The sequence below is a fragment of the Saccopteryx leptura genome, unplaced genomic scaffold (genome assembly GCF_036850995.1).
Source record: "Saccopteryx leptura isolate mSacLep1 unplaced genomic scaffold, mSacLep1_pri_phased_curated manual_scaffold_79, whole genome shotgun sequence".
NCBI lineage: Eukaryota > Metazoa > Chordata > Mammalia > Chiroptera > Emballonuridae > Saccopteryx > Saccopteryx leptura.
In genome coordinates, this window is record NW_027095761.1 from 52,551 (window position 1) to 76,918 (window position 24,368).

The window sequence follows — 24,368 nt, forward strand, 5'->3', positions numbered from 1 at the left end:
GGGGTGGAATGAAGCCCATGGCTTAACAGTATGGGAAGGGTAACTCCCCAGAAGAAAGCTGGGGTGCTGTTATCAAAGAAAGGGGTATGTCCTTTGTATGTGGAGAAAGTGTCAAGATGAATGGTTGAGGAGCTGTGGAGCAGATTGGGGAGAGGAATAGTCTTCCTGAGGTGGTGTTTAAACAAACCTTGAATGTTGAGCATGATTTGGTAAAGGAATGTTATGGGCAGAGGCAGCCAAGGTGCTAGTGTGAGAAGGTGCTTAAGGTAATAGTTTTGGATTGCCTGAGGTGGGGTTTGGTCAGGAGACTGGTGAGAGCTGTGGTAGGAGAGGATAGTAGATCCTGGTCTTGGTGGCCTTAAACACTGTGGAAGAATGTGGATTTTAGTCTTATCACAGTGGTGGCTGTCCAACTTCAGGTGCCTGGTTTTTGAGGGTGCTGCTTGAGGTAGGAATAGGGAAGCAAGTAAGGGTAGGATGAGGGGAAGAACTCATACTTTGCAATAAGATGCTTTATGAAATATTCCCTACCCTACCCACCTCATATTCCTTCTGACAGTTAGAAACTCTTTTGTGTTATTTTAGAACTCTAGAGTGGGCAAAGTCTGTCCACACATAGGTTGTGGCTTAAGTTTGACTGTGTGTGACAGAAAACCTCAAATTGTAACTGTAGAATCAGATCTAAGTTTATTTTTCCCTCTTATGAACACAGTCTTGAGGTACGCATTCAGGGGCTTGTATGTAATGCCACAACCATCACGGACTCCAGTTCTTTATGTGTTTCTCTGCCTCATCATGTGACTTTTGCCTGATAGTCCAAGACAGCTGCCCCAATTTCCCCTCTCAAGTCCACATTCAATTCAGCAGGAGGGAGGAAGGGGAGGAGTGTCATGTTTCTTTCTTTAATGACACCTCCCAGACATTGTGTATACCATTTCTGCTTGTATGTCACTGGACAAGATATAGTCCCTTGACTACACCTGGTTGCAAGGGAGGATGAGAAATACAGTGTTTACTCTCATCAGCTTTAGGGCCAGCTAAAAATCAGTGTTTCTGTTACTAAAGAAAATAGGCATTGGTAGACAACTGGCCATTTCGGGCACATTTGCCCTTGGGTAAAGACTGCAAATAGTCTTTCCCCTTGCTCTGTTGACTGGTAATGGCAATCTGCAAAGCAGTGTTGGAAGAATTTTGAAGTTTTATGGTGAGAAGATGATATGGTAGATTGGCAATATCTGAAATACTTGAGGAAAGTGAGGTGGAATTAGAGATGCTATTCTTAGATATTCTTGCTCTGGTGGTTCTCAATTATGGGGTGGGGTCTGGACATTGGTATATTTTTAAAAACTTTATATTATGGAAAATTTCAAACATATACAACAATAGAGAGAATACTATAAAGGACATTCATCTGCATATTGCCCAACCCAGTAGTTATCAGCTCATGGCCAATCATTTTGCATGTATTCCCCTACCTACTTCCCTCCTCCAAAATGTTTTTGAAGAATGTCGGTTGTATGATTTTATCTGTAAATATTTTAGTATCTACATCTCTAACAGTCAATGATCCCCAGTTTTAAACATATACACAATACCGTAATCACACCATAAAACACCAACAATTTTTTTTAGCGTCATCAAATACCTAGTCACTGTTCACGGTAGTCTAGGATACTGGTAGTGGTCCAAAGCTCAGTATATATGTTTGGGGGAGGGGTGTTGACATTATCATAAAAAATGGATGTTTATGTCTGAAGCAGCCCAGGAGTCCCCAGATAATGAGAGATTGATCTAGAGAGAATTCCAGGCTGACTCAGGTGGCTTCATCCTGCCCTTCCCACTGCTTTCTCTCTGTAGTGCCACCTGTGCAAGAAGGCGTTTGTGAGTGCCCCATATCTCTGGAGCCACCTTCAGCGCAGGCATGCGAGCATGGCAGAAAGTGGTGAGTCTAGGGGGCATTTTGGGATCATGGAAGGGCTTTGCCTGGAATGCGATGGGCAGGGACACATACATCACCTCAGCTGCCCTTGGAACCCCACCATACATTGGAGGATGGGGTGATGTCACCATCCATCACACAGATCCTACTTGTTGGGGATGGAAGGGTTTCTGACCCTGTGTGTAGAGAAAAGGGGCCGGGAGTCACACAGCTAGGTTCCAGGCTTAGTTTTGTTTTTGTTTTTATAAATTTATTACCTACTTAAACCAAATCAAAATGAAACAAAACAATTGTTTGATGATTAAGTTAAAAATTCTATAAAATAGGGGGAAGAAGATGGCTGCCAGGTAGCAAGTCGCCATTCTGCCTGGCTCCGGAGAAAATCACGGGGGTCAAGCTTATTGGGGGAGCTGTGGACTGATAATAACCTGGTCTGGGTGAGGAGTGTCTGGATTGAGATACAGAAAAGGTTTTTGAAGTGGAGATCGGTCACAGACTCGAATAGAATCATTGCTGAAGCTGGGGTGCTTAAGGCTGTGCATAGGACACAGCACGTGGGTCCTGCAGACCCAACTGAGGAGCACCGATACTAAGATTTTGATCTGCATGTGGGACTGGAGTGATCAATGGGAGGAAGGCCATGTGCATGACCTACGTGGGTCCCTGTAAGGGAGTGCTCCATGGGATAGGAGGGCACACGACGAGAGGGAGCAAGCATTCCAGGGACAGGCGAAGAGAGAGCATGCTGAGGTAAACTGCCATCTGCCAGAGGGGTGGAGAGCACACACCCAGCCAAATCGCTGTCTGCCCGGAGTGGAAAGAGCCCACAAGAGTTCAGTGTGGACCGGACCCCATGGAGAGCAGCGCCAGTGGCCCTGCCGGCAGACTCCGGACGGGCGCGGGGTGGAGACCTCAAGAGTGTGGTTGGCACTTTGGGGGAATGCTGATCTCCGGGGCTGAATAGTCCAGCCATTTTGGATCTGGGGGAAGGGAGCAGAGCAACCCAGCCACTTCCCATTGGAATCCGTGGGAGCCTTCTTGGCTCCAGAGGAGGGGGCCAGGCTCACAATTCGCAGTGACTCAGATTAACAGGGAGAGACAACCAGCTGAGCAAGGCCCTTTGCTTAGAACTTTGCAAGGCTGCCTGTGGACAGGGGCTGAGCAATTAGCACCCAGCAAAAAGATATTTGCAGCTTCTCGGATTGGCCCTTTGCTTGGAGGGCTGAGAAGCCACAGGCAGGGGCTAAGGGATCATCACCCCAAGGGTGGGGACACAGAGCCCCTGACCTGCGTGGGCAGGAGATATGCCCCAAGCCCCTTGAGCCAGTCCCACAGCCAGCCACAGACCATGGTCATGAGAGTCCAGACTCCTCTGGAAAGGCGCCAGAAGGATCAGAAGCCAAAAATCAGTTTCAAAGAGCAGAAATTAGGACATTTTCAAATTTTTTCCTTTCTTTTTTTTCTTTTAAAGGAAGGAAAAACATTTCTTTTTGGTTGATGGTGTGGAAGACGTGGTGGTTGTTAATTGATTCTGTTATGCATTTTTAATTTTACCCTCTTTTTTATTAGCAGTATTTTTTCTTATTCCTCATAATTAATTTTTTTTCCTACTTCCTCTTACTTCTTCCATCCCTTTCTTCTCTGGCTCCTATTCCTTTCTGGTTTTCTTTTAATACAAAACCCCACACCCCATTTCAGCTTTTATTAAACATTCTAAGGACTTTAATTCTCTGCAGTGGGGGGAATCTGTATATGCCAAATCTTTCCAAATTGGGGTGTGGTATATACAGGACTGCCCACTTCTTACATTTTTCCTTTTCCTTTTTCTTTCTTTCTTTCCTTCTTTCTTCCCACCTTTCATCCTTTTTTCTTTTTTCTTTCCTCTGTTTTCATTTTTTTAAATAAATTAACTCCATATCCTAACTTACCATTTTCTCTCTCTCTACTTTTATAATGGTCTCCCCATATTTGCTCTTCCTACTTTTATTCTGATCTCTTCATTCTCCTCCCACATTAAAGCCTACACGCCAGACTTTCACTTAAAAACCAGCTCTTTGGTCACTTTTGTAGAAATTGGCAAGGTTCAGAACTATAAACTCTCCAGGAATTGTTTCCTAGTGGAATTGCTGCCTTGTTAGGTGGTGAGCACCCATCAGTGGGAAAGTGGGAAGTGAGGGCTTCCTTCCTTGGCTGTGGGATTGTCCCAGGAAGAAACGATCTCTTGAACAAGGAAGTGAATTTTGAGATGCTAGCATAACTACCATTCTTTTGGGTCCACTAATTTATGACATTGGTCTAGGACTGAGATGTTTCTTGGGGCCCCATCAAAACACATAGACATGGTTAACAAAGTTTCAGATTTCTAATAACAGTTATTTATGCCTGTGTTCTTATGAGTTTCTATTCTCAGCCCTGGGAGAAACAGTCAACTGCTAATTCTGTCAGTTGAACCTAGGTGTTCCATGCCTACCACTCCCCCCTCCCCCCTCTCCCAGGGAATGTGGTTTCCAGGTAACCAGAAACATTCCAATCTGACTTGTCTTCTGGACTCAAGCTGTGGAGTTGAGTCTGTGGAGATCCAGGGAGAATTTCAGGTCTTCAGCACTTAATATTTTGTGATTCACTGTAAACTTTCAGTCCTTACAGTCTGGTCAAGAGATCTCAGGTACTGTAATTTCCATTATGAGTAATAACTTACATAGCATTACTGTCATCGTTGGGAGGTAGTTTGGCATATTTCAAAAGCTTGCCAAGCTTGGAGTCAGACAGGACTTGATTTGAAGTTTGGCTTCATTACTTAGTAGCCGGGTGAAGGCCATTTTGCTTTTGGAGCCTCAGTTTTTTCATTTTTCAGTTGAGGCAAATCTCAGCTACACAGAAGGCTGTGTGATGGCTAGAAATAGTACTTCCAGAGGCTGACACAGTGCCTGGCACATAGGTAATAAATGATGGCTGTCATCAGCATCATCTTAAGTCCCAAATCCCTCCAGTTCTGCTCACCCTTTGGTGTCAGAGCCTTAGGACTACTGAGAATGAGAGTCTTGGAATTTCAGTGGAAGAGAAAAGTGATACTTTGAGGATTTAGTAAAACCTCATGAACTAGGACCCCTAATTCGGAATCCTGTATAAATGGGAGTGGGGCTGCCACCATCAGTGTGCTCTGAGTGTGAACGTGAGGGATTTAGGGCTGCTCAAGAGGCAAGCTGGAGCCCTGCGGCCACACCTTGACAGTCAGGGTGGGCACTTGGGCTTCTCACTGGTGAACTCGAGCTCACCCATGGGGCTCTTGGACTTTCATTAGTGGCCAGTGGAATTAAATTAAGGACACACATGGTCAAAAATCAACCATTTTACTCGGTGTACATAGCCTTTGACTCTGAAGAGCCCAATTTAAGGACTCCTAACTCCATTCTTATTCTTTATCCTAATTTTCTTTTTGGTCCATACCCTCATTTCCCCAAGACCCCAGGAATATAGAATTTTAAGGCAGATAGTCCAAGATTTTGATAACTTTGCCTTACATTCATAGTGATCTTGGCTGCAGGTCCTATGCCAGGGGCTGGAATACAACAGATGTGTATAGGCTAAGGTCTCAGCCGTCCTAGAGGTCATAGCTGGAGGAGTTGGAGGTGGGGTGGGGATGAGACAGGAATGTCAGGTGTGGGCCTTGTTTGTTCTTTCACAGCACCCTGTCCTAGCTCCTACCCTGACACCACTCACTCTGTTGGGTAATTTCTAGGTATTTTTCAGTCTTCCTGGAGAACAAACTCTGGAGTCAGGCACCATCACTCACTACTGGTTGACTGTGAGAAGGTCATTCGCCTTCTTTACCTCTCAGTTTCTTCATCAGTGTATTGGGTTGTGAGATAAACGAGATAAACTTGTAATGCTGTGTGTGTGTGTGTGTGTGTGTGTGTGTGTGTGTGTGTGGCTCTGAGACCAGGATTCAAGAAATGGAGGATGCTGAGCAGGCGTTGCAAGCGGGGCTTTATTGGGGTGGGGCAGAGAAAGAATGAGTCTCCCAAGGTAAGCAAAGACTCAGGGGTGGGGAGCCAACCACGGGAGGTTGGGGAGTTGACCAAGGGAACTGAATTTGCATTCTGATGGGGCAGAGAAGTTTTTTTAAGCATAAAACTGCACTGGGGGAAGTCAGGGTGAGGCTGGGGTGGTGGTTTCTGACAGGCCCGTCCAGGCTGCTGTATTTGCAACCAGTTCTCAGCGATACCCGCCCTGGCTGCCACTGGCTCTTGGTGGGTTTCTGCTACATTTAGCTCATCTGGTCTGCATTGGGTGGGTGCAGTCAGACTGCATCCAATTGATGTGTCCGGGGACTCTCCAGCTGGGGGTCAGGCAGGTGACCTGGCAGGACCACGCGGTTCTAGAACTGCTAACAACTTCTGTTAACGGCAGGTCACCATCAGTCCCGAGCATCCATCATGGTATCTGGCGCCTAGTCAGGCTCAGGCATCAGGATGGGATAGATGAATAAACCATGAGCATCCATGTCAGCACAGGCCAGCCCCTGGCATGTGCGCTCTGTGCTCTGGAATTCCTGGGAGGGGCAGGAAACTGTGGGCCCGGGAGGGGGTTAATGATGGTGATCGGTATGAGCAAGGCCTTGAAGCTCGCATTCACTTTCAGCAGGAGCAGAAGGATGTGGTGGAGGGCCATCTAGACCAAGAGGCAGAGTGACATGGTGGCCAGGAGCGCAGACTCTGTGACCAGGCTGCCTGGGTTTGGATCCTGCCTTCTGCACCTGGGGCAAGCTGTTTTCTTCTGTATGGTTTAGATAATAACACCCCCATCGATGGGTGTTGTGAAATTGCATGGCATTCTGCACAAAGCCCTTAAAAACAGAGCCTATAAATAAATAGCTCAGAGGTAGGAAAATATGGACAATGGCACAAAACCCAGACAGAGAGAAAATGGCGGCAGGGTTCCAAGTGTGGTGACAAAGCCCAACTTGGAGGCGGAGACCGGCGTGCCTGGCGCGCATGCGCTAATGGGGCTCCCGCAGGAAAGGGGAGAAGAATGACCTACTCAGGAAGCAATGGCTTTGGGCCATATGCCAATCCCACCGAAAGCTATAGACAGAACCACTTCATTACAAACATATGTTTTGATGTGAAATGGCAGTCACTCAAAGACCTGCTTAAAGAAAACGCTGGCGAGGTGGCATAGGTGGAGCTCTTACTGGACACTGCAGGAAAGGCTGGGGGATGTGCCCCTCTTGATTGGAGGTGGCCGAGAGCATGAAAGAAGCTGCCGAAATTAAAAACGAGCCTAGCCTAGTGTGAGTGGAAGGCCACTGGAAGTCCAAGGAGATCCTGATGGCGAGCATGCCGGGAGAGCAGTGTGAAGGGCCGGGAAGCACAGCATGTGTAGCAAGTCTGGGTTATGATTTGCATGGCAGAAACTGAAGGAAGTTTATAGTGTGGCTGGTGGTAGACATTATTAAGGATAAAGATGGAAACAGTCATGAATAGGCACTGTGACTTTTGAACAGTTCATCGAAGCTGCGCAAGCTGCATGTCTGTTTAATGACCATTTGATAGCCAATGCACAGGAGTAGGAAAGAGTGCCTCACCAAGGGGAGATTTCTTTCCCTCCTGCACATTCACAACTACTTCCCAGGACTTCCTGTTATTGGCGTGGTGTTAAAACCAGGAGGACAGCCTGCGGATGCCCATAACGGAATAAAGTCATTGGCATAGGAAACACAGGACCCTTAAGAATGGGAATAGAAAGCATAGGATTTAGATGAATAAAGTGGGAGGCATAGAGGGACTCTTGGTATGGAACACATGGGTCACTTTGGATCTGGGATGAACATGGGCAGAGCAAACGAAATCCTAAGTAATGCACTGAAGAGAGGAGAGACCATTGAGTGCATGGGCCTGAGCATAAAGCACATGGGCCCTGGCCACCTGCCTGGAGCATGTGGGTGTCAACAACCTGGAGTGTAGGGGACTGGAACACATGGGAGCCAACAGCCTGGAGTGCATGGGTCCCAACATGGGTCCGACCCTGAATGCTGGCACTGACTGCATGGGCCTGGCTATGGGTGGTGGTGGTAGTGCCAGCTTTGATGGTGCCATTGAGATGGTGTGTGGCAACTTTGGAGAAAGCTTCACAGGTTCGTTTGGTGGAGCTGTAAGTCATATTCCTGGGGTGGCCAGGAATGAACATTTGTGAGAAAGCTGTTTAATATGCATGGAAGATACTAAAGGACATACTGAATGAATGTGGCCATGTTGTGAATGCTGAAATCAAGATGGAGAATGGGAAGTCGAAGGAGTGCCATGTGGTCAAGTTTAAGTCCACAGAGGTGGCTGAGCAAGCCTGTTGGATAATGAATGGGACGAAACTCAGTGGCCAAGAGACTGATGGTCAAATCAATAGAAATGCTGAACCAGTTGCCTTTTTAAAAACATCAATATCAGACCTCAGAATTTGTATCTCTTCTTGGTAACCATTTTCATTTGTTGGCTGGATGTATAAAGATATTTTAAAAATTCAATTGGTTGTTGGGGTAATTTGAGTTACCTTTTCAATGACTGGGGTTCCATTTGTTTACGTTGAGATTGCAGGGTAAGCAGTTTTCTTTGTAGTTGTGGCATATTTTTGACGTTGAATATGACTTTGATAATAAATACCCATTCCTGAAAGAGAAAAAGTGTAGAGAGAAAGCAATATGGTCAGTTAGAGGTCCATCTAGAAAGGTAATCTGGAAATAGTTCAGAGAGGTCTCTGAATGTCTCCTGAAGGAATTTGGAATTGTCCTATGAGGAACACACAAAAATCCATTCCCATGTGGCTGACACTCAGTGGCAAATGCCCATTTTAAATGCTCTGTCCCCCTGTTTTGCCACAATCTCTAGCACTCCCTTTCCTAAGACTCTCTACTGCAATGGTTCTGAATTAGTAAATCTGGAGATTTGTATTTCTCACCAGGTCCCAGCTGAATCTGGTGTTGCTGGTCCAGGGACCACACTTGGAAAACTGCTGCCTGACTGTATCTTAGACATGAAGATGGAGAATCAGTTGCCATTTATCATCAAGTTTGTACTGTGGTTTCTCTCATACCTGACAAGTTTTCTGCATTTAATGCTATCTTCCAGGGCCTGGTAGAATTTGGATTTGCAGTTTTTGGTATAATCAGTATCGGTTTGTTTTAATGGTCCCAGGGGACAGGTTGGTCAGCAAGAAAGAGATTGGAGTATCTGAGTACTTACAGCTGGCCTGTGGTAGCTGAAGCTGTGGGTAGGTGTAAGCTTATCCCCAGACAGTGCAGGGAGAGTTGGGTTTGGGTGAATAGCAGAGTATCCTAGGGACATTAGAACACTCTGCCTTGAGGAGAGGTGAAAAGATAGTAACTGTTTAAGAAAGAGGCTGGAAGGAGCATTCAATGAAGTGGGAGGAGAGCTGAGAGACTTAATGATGGAGCATTCTTGGCCTTTTTATTAGAGAGAGAACTGGGAACAAATATTGGAGGATAAAACAAATAGTTGAACAGTGAATTTTTAGGTAACTTTCCCAGTCAGAAAGCAGGAGTTTTGTTACCCTGGGCCTGGAGTAATCTGCTGTTGCTCCAAGGCACAGCTTGTTGTGACCGTTGTTTCTGAGATTCTGGTGACATGGTTATAACTTGGAGCTGAACATGGTATCATCTCACCTGCTTGCTGTTCTGTTTTGTTTTCTTTCCTTTTTTTTCTTGCCTTCTTTTCAAATAATATGACATGTTAAGTAGAAATGTGCTGGTCTTCTCATGGTTATGGTAGAGTGCTTGTGGCTAAAGGGTTTTGCTTTTCAAATTTGCATTGGGGAAGAGCATCTGAGAAGGGAAAACATGGGAGCCAAAATGGAAAAGGTGGGTGAGTGGCATCTTGTGGGCCATCTTCCAGACCAGGCTTAGGGTTTGGAGTCAGTACTGGGACAACAAGGAGGCACACTGGCTCCTGGATGAGGGGCAGGTGTGTGGTTAATACACCTCAATAGCCTGGCACCGAGACTGGCCCAGGAAGGCATGCTGCAAATGCAAGGGGAGTGAGTGCATGAATGAATGACATTGAGGGATGGGGAATGATGATTTGATCAAAGCCACTTTTTAGGACAAAAGGTTACAAGAATCATTTGGTTATTTCAAAGTCTACAAGCTTTGGAGACAGATATACCTCCAAATTACCTCAATTCTGGTTTTGCTACCTGGAGCAAACCACTTAAACTCTCCAGAAATCAATTTCCTTGTCTGTAAAGTGAAAATAATAATAGCTGTTTGTAGGTTTGTATTTAGAGTTGGTATCTGGCACAGAGGCTGGCACTCCTTGTTCTGCAGCTGGTATTAGTACCGAGTGCATTCCCTTTGCCTGTTCTCAGCTCCCATAGCACCTGGAAGTAGGTAAGGCAGGCCTATCATCCTCTTTCCCAAATGCATACAGAGGCATATGGAGGTCAGGACCTTTCCTGGAAGCCTCCCCTTCTTTTCAAATTCACTACTACATTTCTTTAAGGCCTTTCTCCTTTATGGTGTCAGTACCTTTTTCTTCTCTTTCTGTTGCACTTAGCAGACTGAATCATAGGATCTAGAAAGAATTTAAGTATAATCATATGTACTTCTTCTTTCCCAGATCCTGAGTTCTTCATGGAAAGAAATTATATCTTTTCCTTAAAAATTTTGAAAGTAATAAATGATGATTCCCAGAACTTTAAATAGTATGGAGAGATAGAAAGTAGAAAATAAAGGTCCCCTAATTTCCATTCACATGCCCAGAGGTAATGATTTGTTCATTTTTCTAGAAATAGTCTGTGCTTATGAAATAATACATAGTACACCATAAACTCATATATTTTAATGATACATGAATGTCAAATATGAATCATATATATATATATATATTGATCTGGGTAAGGTCTATCTATGTATCTGCTTATCTATTTACCCATCTCTAATCTATCCATGATCCATCTCTTACATTATTTATCTTCATTTCACATTCCCAGTTATCTCTTTCCACATAGACAGCCACTATTGTGATATCTATATCTAAATTTATTCAAATATTTTTCTACACACACACACACCACACACACATGCACTTCTGTCATTCTCTACCAATACATGTAAAGCTGCTTTATTCTTCATCAAGAGATGCACAATATTTCATTGTATAGAGATAACGTTTGTGTCCTCTATCATACTTTGTTGCATTACAATTCCTATTGCTCTTGCCAAATTATTTTTCAAAGAGAGAGAACAATTTCTGTGTATACCAAGAAAGTGGAGATTAGAGTCTGAGTGTTTGACAAAAAACAGAGTTCCTTTCACTAAAGCATTAAGTTTGAGGGAAAAAAATCATCTCAGATTGAGCAGTATGGGTGTGGAGACATGGCCCTACCTCCTTCCACACCCCAGCAGTGGTGGACATCATTTTATTTACACCCTTCTAGAGAGAACATAGTCATATGATCACATCTTACAGCCATGGAAACTGGGAAATGTAGCCTAGCCCTGCCCACTATGAGCTTATAATTAGAGGAGAAGGGGCAGGGAGTGTAGCAGACATTAGGTTATTCTGCCACCCACAGCAAGTTGTAGGACTTTATCTTGAGGTTAGTGTAGGGTTGCAAAGGATCAACTTACACAATTGACAGTTTTCCCCAGCAAAGTCCTCTGGCATTGACTTGGATATGAGGAATTCAGTGAGGAACTACTATGTGCCAGGCACTGTGCTGGATGATTCACTTGCCTCATTCCTAACCTGCAAAATGAGCCCCGTAGGTCCCAATATATCTAGAAGGATTAAAGCTGTGAACTGACTTGCCCAAGGCTGAGGAACAGACTCCACAGCTGAGTGACTATACAACCCACACACCTCAGCTGTTGTTCAGATCCCTTGCCTCACCTCACTTAGGCTCTCAATGGCCAGGTGTCAAGTACATGCAGCCCAAAACCTTGCCTAACTTGGGTTCTCTTCTCATTTTTCAGGCCCTACCTCATCTCCTCTGCTGGCTGTGGTAGCCTTGGTGGCATCCTTGGGGTAGGTGGTCAGCCCAAGGCTTCCTTGACCATGCAGTTTCCTGCTACCACTAGTCAGGTCTTCTGTCACCCCACCTTTGGGGTCTACACAGTCCCTCCCTTCACGTTTCAGCCTCGCAATAAGAGCATGGACTGGAGGCGCATGAGTTTCCTGGATGTGGACCGCATAATACAGGAGATGGATGTGGTCACCCTGCAGGAGAACCTCACTGACATCACCTTCTGCACCTTTGAACAGGACGTGTGCGGCCACTGTGGGCAGTTTTTGGACCAGGCACTGCTCAATGTGTTGCGCCTGGCACAGCTCAGCATTGAGTACCTGATGCACTGCCAGGACTGCCTGACTACCAGAGTTTCCCAGCTGGAGGCACACCTGCAAGTCAGCCTGAGCCAGCAGGAACATGCTCAGCAGGAGCTGGGCTGCCAGAGGCTGAAAAGCTTAAGGGCGTGCAGGAGGAAAGCCACCGGCGTCACAAGAAGATCATTGCCTTGCAGCAGCTGCTCCAGAGTGGCCGGAGCTACTACATGGTGAGGAATATCAACAGGGCAAGGAGAGTGGGAGGCTTGGGTGCCCAGCCACCAGGCTACCTAGGCAACACCATCTCCTGGGCCTGAGGCTGCTGAGAGCCATAGTTATTAGTTAGGAGCAGATTTTAGAGATGCTGCTGATGACCAGAGGGCCTGAGTGTCTGATCAGGTCCTATTTACTGTGTATGTGTGCACATGTGTGCATCATACAGGTGTGGCAGGTGTATGTATGAAGGATACATGTGCATAGAGTGTGTATTGTTGGAGAAGCTGTGTCTAGTGCATGTTTGGGTGTATGGAAGGCATGTGTATGCTTGTGAAAGGTATAAATATGAGTGTCTAATGTGTGTATGTGAATGTTTGAAAGGTCCATTTGTGTATGGTATATGTGTGAAATGTGTGGTATATAATGTATGCTTGTAAGTATGTAGAAGTGTGCATATAAAGATATATTATGATGTGTAGGAATGAGTGAGGATGGATATATATATATATGAGACTTGTATGTTAAAGGGTGTGTATATTTGTGGAGGGTGTGAGCATATATGTATGAGTGCATGCATGAGGGCTTTGTATGTGCACGTAGAGAGTGCTGTGTAAGGGTGTACGTAAAAATGTGTGTGTGTGTGTGTGTGTGTGTGTGATCAGTGTACGGCAAGGGATTGGCAGAGTCAGGCCCATTCTGGAAAAGGTTCTCCACTATTTAACAAAGTGACAGGTCATTAGCCAGAGTGACATTTGAACATTTGCATGTATTTTCATGGAGAGTGTGGTTTGGGAACAGCTACCCTATAATAAATTATTATGGTGGTTAAGCCTGGTGCCAGGCACTGAGGATATAGTCATAAGCCATGCTGCTTTAGGTTTTCAAGAAATTCATAGTTTGAGGGTAGGTGGGACAGAAGAAATTGTTTCAATAGAACAGTAATTGATGCAAGTGATATAATGGTAATTATGATATGAGCCAGAACCCTTACAGTAATAAGTGACAAAACAACAATATAACCTGGGTTAAGCCAATAATGAATTCATTGTTTGATTTAGTTGAAAAATTCAGGGTTTTAGTGGCACAAAGGTGCGACTTTTATCCAGGAACAAGACAGCACCAGAATCTAGTTTCTCTGAATCGCTGTTGGCAGTTCTTCCTCAGCATGGATTCCATTCTGAGAAGGATCCTGTCCCTGCTGTAGCAAGTTGGGCCACAGTAGTGGCAACTTCTCATTTTCAAGATTTAAGGCTGGCATGAAGGGGGCCTAAGTTGGTTCCAGCACCCCAGCTAGCATTTCATTGTCTCCTGTGTCTGAACCAGTCACAGGACCCTGGGAACACAAGGCTCTGATTGGCTTTGGTCAAAGTCACATGTTCCATGGAGCTGAACTTAAACTCCATGGGGTGGAATGAAGCCCATGGCTTAACAGTATGGGAAGGGTAACTCCCCAGAAGAAAGCTGGGGTGCTGTTATCAAAGAAAGGGGTATGTCCTTTGTATGTGGAGAAAGTGTCAAGATGAATGGTTGAGGAGCTGTGGAGCAGATTGGGGAGAGGAATAGTCTTCCTGAGGTGGTGTTTAAACAAACCTTGAATGTTGAGCATGATTTGGTAAAGGAATGTTATGGGCAGAGGCAGCCAAGGTGCTAGTGTGAGAAGGTGCTTAAGGTAATAGTTTTGGATTGCCTGAGGTGGGGTTTGGTCAGGAGACTGGTGAGAGCTGTGGTAGGAGAGGATAGTAGATCCTGGTCTTGGTGGCCTTAAACACTGTGGAAGAATGTGGATTTTAGTCTTATCACAGTGGTGGCTGTCCAACTTCAGGTGCCTGGTTTTTGAGGGTGCTGCTTGAGGTAGGAATAGGGAAGCAAGTAAGGGTAGGATGAGGGGAAGAACTCATACTTTGCAATAAGATGCTTTATGAAATATTCCCTACCCTACCCACCTCATATTCCTTCTGACAGTTAGAAACTCTTTTGTGTTATTTTAGAACTCTAGAGTGGGCAAAGTCTGTCCACACATAGGTTGTGGCTTAAGTTTGACTGTGTGTGACAGAAAACCTCAAATTGTAATTGTAGAATCAGATCTAAGTTTATTTTTCCCTCTTATGAACACAGTCTTGAGGTACGCATTCAGGGGCTTGTATGTAATGCCACAACCATCACGGACTCCAGTTCTTTATGTGTTTCTCTGCCTCATCATGTGACTTTTGCCTGATAGTCCAAGACAGCTGCCCCAATCCCCCCTCTCAAGTCCACATTCAATTCAGCAGGAGGGAGGAAGGGGAGGAGTGTCATGTTTCTTTCTTTAATGACACCTCCCAGACATTGTGTATACCATTTCTGCTTGTATGTCACTGGACAAGATATAGTCCCTTGACTACACCTGGTTGCAAGGGAGGATGAGAAATACAGTGTTTACTCTCATCAGCTTTAGGGCCAGCTAAAAATCAGTGTTTCTGTTACTAAAGAAAATAGGCATTGGTAGACAACTGGCCATTTCGGGCACATTTGCCCTTGGGTAAAGACTGCAAATAGTCTTTCCCCTTGCTCTGTTGACTGGTAATGGCAATCTGCAAAGCAGTGTTGGAAGAATTTTGAAGTTTTATGGTGAGAAGATGATATGGTAGATTGGCAATATCTGAAATACTTGAGGAAAGTGAGGTGGAATTAGAGATGCTATTCTTAGATATTCTTGCTCTGGTGGTTCTCAGTTATGGGGTGGGGTCTGGACATTGGTATATTTTTAAAAACTTTATATTATGGAAAATTTCAAACCTATACAACAATAGAGAGAATACTATAAAGGACATTCATCTGCATATTGCCCAACCCAGTAGTTATCAGCTCATGGCCAATCATTTTGCATGTATTCCCCTACCTACTTCCCTCCTCCAAAATGTTTTTGAAGAATGTCGGTTGTATGATTTTATCTGTAAATATTTTAGTATCTACATCTCTAACAGTCAATGATCCCCAGTTTTAAACATATACACAATACCGTAATCACACCATAAAACACCAACAATTTTTTTAGCGTCATCAAATACCTAGTCACTGTTCACGGTAGTCTAGGATACTGGTAGTGGTCCAAAGCTCAGTATATATGTTTGGGGGAGGGGTGTTGACATTATCATAAAAATGGATGTTTATGTCTGAAGCAGCCCAGGAGTCCCCAGATAATGAGAGATTGATCTAGAGAGAATTCCAGGCTGACTCAGGTGGCTTCATCCTGCCCTTCCCACTGCTTTCTCTCTGTAGTGCCACCTGTGCAAGAAGGCGTTTGTGAGTGCCCCATATCTCTGGAGCCACCTTCAGCGCAGGCATGCGAGCATGGCAGAAAGTGGTGAGTCTAGGGGGCATTTTGGGATCATGGAAGGGCTTTGCCTGGAATGCGATGGGCAGGGACACATACATCACCTCAGCTGCCCTTGGAACCCCACCATACATTGGAGGATGGGGTGATGTCACCATCCATCACACAGATCCTACTTGTTGGGGATGGAAGGGTTTCTGACCCTGTGTGTAGAGAAAAGGGGCCGGGAGTCACACAGCTAGGTTCCAGGCTTAGTTTTGTTTTTGTTTTTATAAATTTATTACCTACTTAAACCCAATCAAAATGAAGCAAAACAATTGTTTGATGATTAAGTTAAAAATTCTATAAAATAGGGGGAAGAAGATGGCTGCCAGGTAGCAAGTCGCCATTCTGCCTGGCTCCGCAGAAAATCACGGGGGTCGAGCTTATTGGGGGAGCTGTGGACTGATAATAACCTGGTCTGGGTGAGGAGTGTCTGGATCGAGATACAGAAAAGGTTTTTGAAGTGGAGATTGGTCACAGACTCGAATAGAATCATTGCTGAAGCTGGAGTGCTGAAGGCTGTGCATAGGACACAGCACGTGGGTCCTGCAGACCCAACTGAGGAGCACCGATACTAAGATTTTGATCTGCATGTGGGACTGGAGTGATCAATGGGAGGAAGGCCATGTGCATGACCTACGTGGGTCCCTGTAAGGGAGTGCTCCATGGGATAGGAGGGCACATGACGAGAGGGAGCAAGCATTCCAGGGACAGGCGAAGAGAGAGCATGCTGAGGTAAACTGCCATCTGCCAGAGGGGTGGAGAGCACACACCCAGCCAAATCGCTGTCTGCCCGGAGTGGAAAGAGCCCACAAGAGTTCAGTGTGGACTGGACCCCATGGAGAGCAGCGCCAGTGGCCCTGCCGGCAGACTCCGGACGGGCGCGGGGTGGAGACCTCAAGAGTGTGGTAGGCACTTTGGGGGAATGCTGATCTCCGGGGCTGAATAGTCCAGCCATTTTGGATCTGGGGGAAGGGAGCAAAGTGATTAAGCCACTTCCCATTGGAGCCAGTGGGAGCCTTCTTGGCTCCAGAGGAGGGGGCCAGGCTCGCAATTCGCAGTGACTCAGATTAACAGGGAGAGACAACCAGCTGCGCAAGGCCCTTTGCTTAGAACTTTGCAAGGCTGCCTGTGGACAGGGGCTGAGCAATCAGCACCCAGCAAAAAGATATTCACAGCTTCTCGGATTGGCCCTTTGCTTGGAGGGCTGCAAAGCCGCAGGCAGGGGCTAAGGGATCATCACCCCAAGGGTGGGGACACAGAGCCCCTGATTTGCGTGGGCAGGAGATATGCCCCAAAGCCCCTTGAGCCAGTCCCACAGCCAGCCACAGACCGTGGTCGTGAGAGTCCAGTCTCCTCTGGAAAGGGGCCAGAAGGATCGGAAGCCAAAAACCAGTTTCAAAGAGCAGAAATTGGGACATTTTCAATTTTTTTCCTTTCTTTTTTTTCTTTTAAAGGAAGAAAGAACATTTCTTTTTGGTTGATGGTGTGGAAGACGTGGGGGTTATTAATTGATTCTGTTATGCATTTATAATTTTACCCTCTTTTTTATTAGCAGTATTTTTTTCTTATTCCTCATAATTAATTTTTTTTCTACTTCCTCTTCCTTTTTCAATCACTTTCTTCTCTGGCTCCTATTCCTTTCTGGTTTTCTTTTCATAAAAAAAACCCATACCACTTTCAGCTTTTATTAAACATTCTAAGGACTTCAATTCTCTGCAGTGGGGGAAGTCTGCTTATGCCAAATCTTTCCAAATTGGGGTGCAGTATATTCAGGACTGCCCATTTCTTACATTTTTCCTTTTCCTTTTTCTTTCTTTCTTTCCTTCTTTCTTCCCACCTTTCATCCTTTTTTCTTTTTTCTTTCCTCTGTTTTCAATTTTTTTAAATAAAGTAACTCCATATCGTAACTTACCATTTTCTCTCTCTCCAATTTTATAACGGTCTCCCCAGATTTGCTCTTCCTACTTTTATTCTGATCTCTTCATTCTCCTCCCACATTAAAGCTTACACGCCAGACTTTCACTTAAAAACCAGCTCTTTGGTCACTTTTGTAGAAATTGGCAAGGTTCAGAACTATAAACTCTCCAGGAATTGTTTCCTAGTGGAATTGCTGCCTTGTTAGGTGGTGAGCACCCATCAGTGGGAAAGTGGGAAGTGAGGGCTTCCTTCCTTGGCTGTGGGATTGTCCCAGGAAGAAACGATCTCTTGAACAAGGAAGTGAATTTTGAGATGCTAGCATAACTACCATTCTTTTGGGTCCCACTAATTTATGACATTGGTCTAGGACTGAGATGTTTCTTGGGGCCCCATCAAAACACATAGACATGGTTAACAAAGTTTCAGATTTCTAATAACAGTTATTTATGCCTGTGTTCTTATGAGTTTCTATTCTCAGCCCTGGGAGAAACAGTCAACTGCTAATTCTGTCAGTTGAACCTAGGTGTTCCATGCCTACCACTCCCCCCTCCCCCCTCTCCCAGGGAATGTGGTTTCCAGGTAACCAGAAACATTCCAATCTGACTTGTCTTCTGGACTCAAGCTGTGGAGTTGAGTCTGTGGAGATCCAGGGAGAATTTCAGGTCTTCAGCACTTAATATTTTGTGATTCACTGTAAACTTTCAGTCCTTACAGTCTGGTCAAGAGATCTCAGGTACTGTAATTTCCATTATGAGTAATAACTTACATAGCATTACTGTCATCGTTGGGAGGTAGTTTGGCATATTTCAAAAGCTTGCCAAGCTTGGAGTCAGACAGGACTTGATTTGAAGTTTGGCTTCATTACTTAGTAGCCGGGTGAAGGCCATTTTGCTTTTGGAGCCTCAGTTTTTTCATTTTTCAGTTGAGGCAAATCTCAGCTACACAGAAGGCTGTGTGATGGCTAGAAATAGTACTTCCAGAGGCTGACACAGTGCCTGGCACATAGGTAATAAATGATGGCTGTCATCAGCATCATCTTAAGTCCCAAATCCCTCCAGTTCTGCTCACCCTTTGGTGTCAGAGCCTTAGGACTACTGAGAATGAGAGTCTTGGAATTTCAGTGGAAGAGAAAAGTGATACTTTGAGGATTTAGTAAAACCTCATGAACTAGGACCCCTAATTCGGAATCCTGTATAAATGGGAGTGGGGCTGCCACCATCAGTGTGCTCTGAGTGTGAACGTGAGGGATTTAGGGCTGCTCAAGAGGCAAGCTGGAGCCCTGCGGCCACACCTTGACAGTCAGGGTGGGCACTTGGGCTTCTCACTGGTGAACTCGAGCTCACCCATGGGGCTCTTGGACTTTCATTAGTGGCCAGTGGAATTAAATTAAGGACACACATGGTCAAAAATCAACCATTTTACTCGGTGTACATAGCCTTTGACTCTGAAGAGCCCAATTTAAGGACTCCTAACTCCATTCTTATTCTTTATCCTAATTTTCTTTTTGGTCCATACCCTCATTTCCCCAAGACCCCAGGAATATAGAATTTTAAGGCAGATAGTCCAAGATTTTGATAACTTTGCCTTACATTCATAGTGATCTTGGCTGCAGGTCCTATGCCAGGGGCTGGAATACAACAGATGTGTATAGGCTAAGGTCTCAGCCGTCCTAGAGGTCATAGCTGGAGGAGTTGGAGGTGGGGTGGGGATGAGACAGGAATGTCAGGTGTGGGCCTTGTTTGTTCTTTCACAGCACCCTGTCCTAGCTCCTACCCTGACACCACTCACTCTGTTGGGTAATTTCTAGGTATTTTTCAGTCTTCCTGGAGAACAAACTCTGGAGTCAGGTACCATCACTCACTACTGGTTGACTGTGAGACGGTCATTCGCCTTCTTTACCTCTCAGTTTCTTCATCAGTGTATTGGGTTGTGAGATAAACGAGATAAACTTGTAATGCTGTGTGTGTGTGTGTGTGTGTGTGTGTGTGTGTGTGTGGCTCTGAGACCAGGATTCAAGAAATGGAGGATGCTGAGCAGGCGTTGCAAGCGGGGCTTTATTGGGGTGGGGCAGAGAAAGAATGAGTCTCCCAAGGTAAGCAAAGACTCAGGGGTGGGGAGCCAACCACGGGAGGTTGGGGAGTTGACCAAGGGAACTGAATTTGCATTCTGATGGGGCAGAGAAGTTTTTTTAAGCATAAAACTGCACTGGGGGAAGTCAGGGTGAGGCTGGGGTGGTGGTTTCTGACAGGCCCGTCCAGGCTGCTGTATTTGCAACCAGTTCTCAGCGATACCCGCCCTGGCTGCCACTGGCTCTTGGTGGGTTTCCTGCTACATTTAGCTCATCTGGTCTGCATTGGGTGGGTGCAGTCAGACTGCATCCAGTTGATGTGTCCGGGGACTCTCCAGCTGGGGGTCAGGCAGGTGACCTGGCAGGACCACGCGGTTCTAGAACTGCTAACAACTTCTGTTAACGGCAGGTCACCATCAGTCCCGAGCATCCATCATGGTATCTGGCGCCTAGTCAGGCTCAGGCATCAGGATGGGATAGATGAATAAACCATGAGCATCCATGTCAGCACAGGCCAGCCCCTGGCATGTGCGCTCTGTGCTCTGGAATTCCTGGGAGGGGCAGGAAACTGTGGGCCCGGGAGGGGGTTAATGATGGTGATCGGTATGAGCAAGGCCTTGAAGCTCGCATTCACTTTCAGCAGGAGCAGAAGGATGTGGTGGAGGGCCATCTAGACCAAGAGGCAGAGTGACATGGTGGCCAGGAGCGCAGACTCTGTGACCAGGCTGCCTGGGTTTGGATCCTGCCTTCTGCACCTGGGGCAAGCTGTTTTCTTCTGTATGGTTTAGATAATAACACCCCCATCGATGGGTGTTGTGAAATTGCATGGCATTCTGCACAAAGCCCTTAAAAACAGAGCCTATAAATAAATAGCTCAGAGGTAGGAAAATATGGACAATGGCACAAAACCCAGACAGAGAGAAAATGGCGGGCAGGGTTCCAAGTGTGGTGACAAAGCCCAACTTGGAGGCGAGAGACCGGCGTGCCTGGCGTGCATGCGCTAATGGGGCTCCCGCAGGAAAGGGGAGAAGAATGACCTACTCAGGAAGCAATGCTTTGGGCCATATGCCAATCCCACCGAAAGCTATAGACAGAACCACTTCATTACAAACATATGTTTTGATGTGAAATGGCAGTCACTCAAAGACCTGCTTAAAGAAAACGCTGGCGATGGTGGCATAGGTGGAGCTCTTACTGGACACTGCAGGAAAGGCTGGGGGATGTGCCCCTCTTGATTGGAGGTGGCCGAGAGCATGAAAGAAGCTGCCGAAATTAAAAACGAGCCTAGCCTAGTGTGAGTGGAAGGCCACTGGAAGTCCAAGGAGATCCTGATGGCGAGCATGCCGGGAGAGCAGTGTGAAGGGCCGGGAAGCACAGCATGTGTAGCAAGTCTGGGTTATGATTTGCATGGCAGAAACTGAAGGAAGTTTATAGTGTGGCTGGTGGTAGACATTATTAAGGATAAAGATGGAAACAGTCATGAATAGGCACTGTGACTTTTGAACAGTTCATCGAAGCTGCGCAAGCTGCATGTCTGTTTAATGACCATTTGATAGCCAATGCACAGGAGTAGGAAAGAGTGCCTCACCAAGGGGAGATTTCTTTCCCTCCTGCACATTCACAACTACTTCCAGGACTTCCTGTTATTGGCGTGGTGTTAAAACCAGGAGGACAGCCTGCGGATGCCCATAACGGAATAAAGTCATTGGCATAGGAAACACAGGACCCTTAAGAATGGGAATAGAAAGCATAGGATTTAGATGAATAAAGTGGGAGGCATAGAGGGACTCTTGGTATGGAACACATGGGTCACTTTGGATCTGGGATGAACATGGGCAGAGCAAACGAAATCCTAAGTAATGCACTGAAGAGAGGAGAGACCATTGAGTGCATGGGCCTGAGCATAAAGCACATGGGCCCTGGCCACCTGCCTGGAGCATGTGGGTGTCAACAACCTGGAGTGTAGGGGACTGGAACACATGGGAGCCAACAGCCTGGAGTGCATGGGTCCCAACATGGGTCCGACCCTGAATGCTGGCACTGACTGCATGGGCCTGGCTATGGGTGGTGGTGGTAGTGCCAGCTTTGATGGTGCCATTGAGATGGTGTGTGGCAACTTTGGAGAAAGCTTCACAGGTTCGTTTGGTGGAGCTGTAAGTCATATTCCTGGGGTGGCCAGGAATGAACATTTGTGAGAAAGCTGTTTAATATGCATGGAAGATACTAAAGGACATACTGAATGAATGTGGCCATGTTGTGAATGCTGAAATCAAGATGGAGAATGGGAAGTCGAAGGAGTGCCATGTGGTCAAGTTTAAGTCCACAGAGGTGGCTGAGCAAGCCTGTTGGATAATGAATGGGACGAAACTCAGTGGCCAAGAGACTGATGGTCAAATCAATAGAAATGCTGAACCAGTTGCCTTTTTAAAAACATCAATATCAGACCTCAGAATTTGTATCTCTTCTTGGTAACCATTTTTCATTTGTTGGCTGGATGTATAAAGATATTTTAAAAATTCAATTGGTTGTTGGGGTAATTTGAGTTACCTTTTCAATGACTGGGGTTCCATTTGTTTACGTTGAGATTGCAGGGTAAGCAGTTTTCTTTGTAGTTGTGGCATATTTTTGACGTTGAATATGACTTTGATAATAAATACCCATTCCTGAAAGAGAAAAAGTGTAGAGAGAAAGCAATATGGTCAGTTAGAGGTCCATCTAGAAAGGTAATCTGGAAATAGTTCAGAGAGGTCTCTGAATGTCTCCTGAAGGAATTTGGAATTGTCCTATGAGGAACACACAAAAATCCATTCCCATGTGGCTGACACTCAGTGGCAAATGCCCATTTTAAATGCTCTGTCCCCCTGTTTTGCCACAATCTCTAGCACTCCCTTTCCTAAGACTCTCTACTGCAATGGTTCTGAATTAGTAAATCTGGAGATTTGTATTTCTCACCAGGTCCCAGCTGAATCTGGTGTTGCTGGTCCAGGGACCACACTTGGAAAACTGCTGCCTGACTGTATCTTAGACATGAAGATGGAGAATCAGTTGCCATTTATCATCAAGTTTGTACTGTGGTTTCTCTCATAACCTGACAAGTTTTCTGCATTTAATGCTATCTTCCAGGGCCTGGTAGAATTTGGATTTGCAGTTTTTGGTATAATCAGTATCGGTTTGTTTTAATGGTCCCAGGGGACAGGTTGGTCAGCAAGAAAGAGATTGGAGTGTCTGAGTACTTACAGCAGGCCTATGGTAGCTGAAGCTGTGGGTAGGTGTAAGCTTATCCCCCAGACAGTGCAGGGAGAGTTGGGTTTGGGTGCAATAGCAGAGTATCCTAGGGACATTAGAACACTCTGCCTTGAGGAGAGGTGAAAAGATAGTAACTGTTTAAGAAAGAGGCTGGAAGGAGCATTCAATGAAGTGGGAGGAGAGCTGAGAGACTTAATGATGGAGCATTCTTGGCCTTTTTATTAGAGAGAGAACTGGGAACAAATATTGGAGGATAAAACAAATAGTTGAACAGTGAATTTTTAGGTAACTTTCCCAGTCAGAAAGCAGGAGTTTTGTTACCCTGGGCCTGGAGTAATCTGCTGTTGCTCCAAGGCACAGCTTGTTGTGACCGTTGTTTCTGAGATTCTGGTGACATGGTTATAACTTGGAGCTGAACATGGTATCATCTCACCTGCTTGCTGTTCTGTTTTGTTTTCTTTCCTTTTTTTTCTTGCCTTCTTTTCAAATAATATGACATGTTAAGTAGAAATGTGCTGGTCTTCTCATGGTTATGGTAGAGTGCTTGTGGCTAAAGGGTTTTGCTTTTCAAATTTGCATTGGGGAAGAGCATCTGAGAAGGGAAAACATGGGAGCCAAAATGGAAAAGGTGGGTGAGTGGCATCTTGTGGGCCATCTTCCAGACCAGGCTTAGGGTTTGGAGTCAGTACTGGGACAACAAGGAGGCCCACTGGCTCCTGGATGAGGGGCAGGTGTGTGGTTAATACACCTCAATAGCCTGGCACCGAGACTGGCCCAGGAAGGCATGCTGCAAATGCAAGGGGAGTGAGTGCATGAATGAATGACATTGAGGGATGGGGAATGATGATTTGATCAAAAGCCACTTTTTAGGACAAAAGGTTACAAGAATCATTTGGTTATTTCAAAGTCTACAAGCTTTGGAGACAGATATACCTCCAAATTACCTCAATTCTGGTTTTGCTACCTGGAGCAAACCACTTAAACTCTCCAGAAATCAATTTCCTTGTCTGTAAAGTGAAAATAATAATAGCTGTTTGTAGGTTTGTATTTAGAGTTGGTATCTGGCACAGAGGCTGGCACTCCTTGTTCTGCAGCTGGTATTAGTACCGAGTGCATTCCCTTTGCCTGTTCTCAGCTCCCATAGCACCTGGAAGTAGGTAAGGCAGGCCTATCATCCTCTTTCCCAAATGCATACAGAGGCATATGGAGGTCAGGACCTTTCCTGAAGCCTCCCCTTCTTTTCAAATTCACTACTACATTTCTTTAAGGCCTTTCTCCTTTATGGTGTCA

The 24,368-nt window shown here is 45.6% G+C and overlaps 2 pseudogenes; both read left to right on the forward strand.

Moving 5' to 3' along the window:
- The first annotated feature begins 7,191 nt into the window (after positions 1–7,191).
- LOC136387105 (heterogeneous nuclear ribonucleoprotein M pseudogene) lies at positions 7,192–7,905 on the forward strand (annotated as a pseudogene).
- Positions 7,906–21,085: 13,180 nt separating this feature from the next.
- On the forward strand, positions 21,086–21,798 carry LOC136387106 (heterogeneous nuclear ribonucleoprotein M pseudogene; annotated as a pseudogene).
- The last annotated feature ends 2,570 nt before the right edge of the window (positions 21,799–24,368 follow it).